Here is a 4,946-nt window from a genome sequence, read left to right on the forward strand (position 1 = left end):
TCTCTCTCTCTCTCTCTCTCTCTCTCTCTCTCTCTCTCTCTCTCTAATACAAAGGAGCCTCTGGATCTCCCAAGGAGAATGATCAGATTCACGGCGAACGATCAGTGCGCGCATCATCCGAATAGGCTCCTGCAGCCGGATCTGCCGGATGCGATTATCTGCACAGGGCAAATTGTCACATTTCCGAGGAAGCTGAAATAGGAGGTCGCTGGGATAGGGGAGGGACTGGCTGCTAAGGGTAGTTCTCTACTCGGGGGTTGTTACCGCCACGCGGTTCGGAAGGTTACCATCCATCCCGAATGGAATTTTCGGCAAAGTTGCCACCCTTTATCCGCCGCGGATAAAACAGGGAGCCGAGTGCGGCGATACCTTCCCATCGATTTACCACCTCAGAAAGCAACCCCTAAAATAGGGGTCCGTACCTCTCGAACCTTCATCCTCTTGCTTCCCTTTGCTTTCCTTTACTTTCATATTCTTACTTCACTCTCCCGTCCAACTATTGGCAACTCGTACGAGAGAGAGAGAGAGAGAGAGAGAGAGAGAGAGAGCATATTGTAAACGAAGGATTAGAAAGAGAGTGGGAGAGGGAGAGAGCGACGTTGCCTTTATCACGGTCAGACTTCTTGTAGACTGGAGATAACGCTGTCGATTTTGACAAAACTCTTTAAATCCATTTAAATAAGTTATTACGCACTAGACTATCGCGCTGTTTTGACTGGCCGCTTTCACCTCTCTGTTCTTCGTCTCGTCTCTTTCTCCACTTCCATTCGGTGACCTTTAGTTCGAGTATCTCTGCGGCTGTATCAGAAGACTCGGCGGTCTCGCGGAGAGACCGGAGTATGTAGTAGCCGGACCACGTAGACAGAGGTGGCTCCGTGGAGCACAGGGCGGCTAATCGTCGATCGATTTTCTTGCTTCGTTTGATTTTCGAGCAGGAGTCTGCGGGTGAGCAAGTCCTACGCGGCAACGAGACTCCTGCAGCTTCCCTCTTATTATTTTTTCTCTCCGTTTCTTGGAGACGCGAATGTCGCGCACGGGCATGTTTTTCCTTCAAAATTATACTTTGCGAGGATTTAAAAAAATACAATTCACTTCGCCCGGACGCGTCGTATTTTTTCAGAAAATACCGGTCCAGCAGCCCCGTTTGCCCGGCGCTCTCGACCCGCGAAAGAATGGAAAAACAATATTTTGACGTTTTTTTTTTTTTTTTTTTCTTCGTTCTCTCCCTCTTCCCCTCTGCCTCCTCCTCCCGCTGCTCTTTCATTCTCGCGCTCCAATGGAAGAACCCTCTTTTTGAAATTTCACATTTTTTCCTGCGGAATCCATCCTTGCCGATGGGGGTGGATTCGTTATGGTTACACAAGGAAACACTGAGCGTCGCGTGAATCACGTAGGAAGATTCGTCGTCTTCGGCTTGGAAGGTTGATGACGGAGCGCAACCCTTAACGAGCAGGAGGCGTTCCATCCAAGGCTCGCTACGTCCCCACGTCCCCTTTAACAATGTTTTCGAGCATGTCCTCTTTAAGGGTTGGGCCTTTATTTAGGCTGTTGGTATGAGTTCAGCCGGTGTGCTCCGTCGGTGTACCGTCGTCTCTATAGACGCCTCGCAGTGCTCCCAAGCTTTAGTCGGCGAACTCAACCGCCGCCGCCTCCACCACCTTATCAGGGAGAAGAGGCGCGAGGAGGTAGCGAAGGAGGGAGGAGGGAGTTATCGATTAAAAAATGTCTGCCCTTCAAGAGGGCCTAGGTCACGACCCGTCCGTCACACGTGTATCTAGATTCGCATTTCGCGTGTGCACACGCAACCGCCTCGCGGCCCGTTGCTTTGATCGGCCGAAGAAGAGGTCAGAGAGGTCCAGTGGGAACGTGGGGCATCGAGAAAAGGTCAGTCAAAGGGATGACCCAGAGACGACAACGCAATGGGATCGATCCCCAGGAATACTCTGGTTCATATTGAATTTCTATTAAAACCTCATAACCCCGTAAAAACGGATGCAGTTTCTGAGGGCGACTGCAAAGTCCTCCTGGTCGGACTTTGCGGCGTTTGCAAGGAGCGGAAATTGGACGAGTTTTCTCGACGAGACGCACTTTCGCTGGTGCGTGGAGATGTCGAGAGCGCGTGGGTGGGTTGCGCCAGGTCAGGAGCGCCAAGGAGGAGGAGGGGGCGGTGGCCCGCCGTTACGAGGCATCGGGGTGGCTCGGGGTGGAAGCGAGAGTGAGAGGAAGAATAGAAAGAGTCAGAGGGGAGAAGCGGTGAGTGACTGAGGCGAAGAGACGGCATGATTCTCCCCGGGTGGGAGAGAAAGACGGCGGATAATCGATAGACGCGGCTAGACGCCGCCCCAGACAACCTTTTACCTTAGCTTAGGACACCCCCTAACTCCAACCGCGCTCCTGGGCACCCGCTAAGGTTCCTAGAATTACCGAGGCTGCCCAATTGGTAATCAGGCGTCGCGTCGTTGCGATTCTGGAGTTTGAATTTCCTTGAGTCCGGCATCCGGTGCGCCTCGCCGTTTCGCAGGAGCAAAGCGCTCGCGATATGGATTCATGAAAAATGGCCGTTGCCGAGCAGGTCGGCCGATCTGCAGGACGATAATGCTAGGAAGGGAGAGAAGGCCCCTTGGCTACGTGCGGGGCCCTACCTCTGCCAATGGCAAACCGGGGAGATTCTATCGGGACGCTTAATTTATTATTTTATACGGCAGACTGACTCGCCGCTTCGCCACCTGAACCCTCTCGTGTGCTCCCTAGTTCTGTTCGCCTACAACTGGGCCCTGCTCCCGCTGAGCGGCCTTACTGCCGTTCTCCTACCTTATTTCTTACGATAAGCATGCGTGTACACGCTCCCCGGGCAGTCTGCTTGCTTGCTTACTCGCATCAGGGAAATTCGCAATATCCTTTTGCCTGGGAATTCTTAGTGTGGGGCCAGTTGATATGGTTAGGGAGAGACCTCAGCTGCGCGCTTGGACCGGATTGGGGGTTCGAATTGAAGAGGAGAGTCCGGAAGGTGGATTTAGCTCCGTATCCGGTGAGGACGAATTCATACCGACGTAGCAAAAAACGAGGATAACCAATGTACAGAGAAGCTGTCTGGTGTCTCGTACCTGGACCAGCTAAGAAAGATGTCAAGGGGTGCAGGAGGTGCACTCTGCTTCCACAGCGGAATAGAAATACGAATTGAAGAAGGACGCACTTCCATGCGAGTTGCTCGGTAGTCGTACTTGGACTCACGACCTCTGGACAAAACCTACCCCAAAGCCAGGTCAAGAAAAGAATGCCAGAAGCGCATAAAGGAGAAAAAGGAAAAAAAGAGAAGAAAATGGAAAAGAGTGAGGTACCAAGAACACATAGCAGGAAAATAAGAAAATGCGAGAAAAGCCCCAGGATGCCGCGGAGACGGGATCTGGGTCGAGACGCGGCGTCGCCGGCGTCCCGGCGCCAGGCGTCCTTTCCTCTTGGTGCTTTGAGAAAAACGAAAAGTATCGGTAAAAAAACTAAAGGACGGAAATAAAGAAACGCCCGATGAGGTAAAAGAAGCGCGAGCTGCAAAACGCTGGAACGTTTTGCAGGAGCGTCGCTGGAGCGAGAGGGGCGGGAGGGGGGATTGTTTACGTAAAAGGGCTGCAGTGGGGCAGAATTTCGTAGGAATGCGATCATGCGCGTCGCGACGCTCGACGTCGTGATCCTGGAAGGCCACCGCGTGCATTTGGCTAAAGTTCGAAGTTAACTAACTTCGAGAGAGGAGTTTCTCCCCTGATCTGCATATCCGCGGCCCTCCTCAACCCCCCGCCAGGCTCCTCGTCCACCCTCGGGTTCCACCGGCATCAGGACCACCCCGTTACATCCCCCCTCCCCGCCTGACTAACCCTGCTTCGTCCCTCGACCGTTCAACAAGTGGTTCTTCAGTTTAGCAGCCGGCTTAGCGCTTCTTTAATTTTCACCCTCGCAGGGCAGCTTAACTCTCCTTCCCGCCTCTCGCGACCCCCTCTTGCAGAAGCTGAACCTCCCCGAGGACCACGTGACTGTTCCCGCTGATTATCATTTTCCCTGTGATCGAATATCCATCCAGAAGAATGTTTCCCCTGCGACTTGTGGAATCCAAGGCGAGTCCTGGAAATGTCATAAATCCGGGCAGGAGAGCCTGGATGTTCCTGCAGGAATTCGGACGCTACTGTAGGATCTTCTCACGAGTCGGATAATGCTAATGGGATAATAATAAAAGGGAGAAGCGGACGAGACAAGTGACGCCCTCGACACCCTCGACACCCTGCAGCCTCTCGAAATAGGGCCAATTGTCAGGAGTGCGATCCTCCGGGTTCTTCTTCCGGGCGCCGCCCCAAAAACCAAAACACAAATAATATTGTCCCGCAAGCATCACCACTGTGCAGCGTCGCTCTCACAGCCCTCGCAGCCTCCAGAAACGTATAGGACCATTTAGCCAGGACCATACCGCACTGTACGGTAAAGGCTGGCGCGAAGGGATCTGCATGTCAATGGGAGGCAATCGTAATTGGGGATGCACCGTTGGTCCCGGTTGTGCCGAAGGAGGATCACACGGAGCGGAGGAAACGAATCTCCGAAGTGCGCGGGGAGTCACGTTCGCGAAGCCGTTTGCGTCCCGCAGGATCCTGTGGCGGCTGCTACCTGCTGCGTTTCCTCTGAGACGGGAGCGTTAGCCTGCGAGGAAGGAGCACAGGGTCCTTGTAGCCTGCGTCCTTCTGCACCCACAGGACTCTGGTTGTCGAACGGGACGGAGGGCCAGTGCACCCTGTGTCTAATTTCGAAAGAACGTGCAAACGATTCCGCTGAGCTGCCTCGAGGTGAGATAAGGCTTCGGGCTGGCCTTGCTGCTCTGTGTTGGTCCAAACGTGAGCCGTCGATGTGGCAGTCCAGGGCGCACACGGAAGTCTAAGAAAGGCTGCCATTTCTTTCTTCCTTTCATTTCT

At 53.6% G+C, this 4,946-nt stretch overlaps 1 protein-coding gene across 1 annotated transcript in view; it reads left to right on the forward strand.

Annotated features, from left to right (window-relative positions):
• The window catches only part of LOC107272290 (glycine-rich cell wall structural protein 1.0), a 26,823-nt gene that overhangs the window by 17,748 nt on the left and 4,129 nt on the right, over positions 1-4,946 (forward strand). The window lies entirely within an intron of this gene.

The sequence above is a fragment of the Cephus cinctus genome, unplaced genomic scaffold (assembly GCF_000341935.2).
Source record: "Cephus cinctus unplaced genomic scaffold, Ccin1 Ccin1_scaffold1161, whole genome shotgun sequence".
In the NCBI taxonomy this organism is placed as follows: domain Eukaryota; kingdom Metazoa; phylum Arthropoda; class Insecta; order Hymenoptera; family Cephidae; genus Cephus; species Cephus cinctus.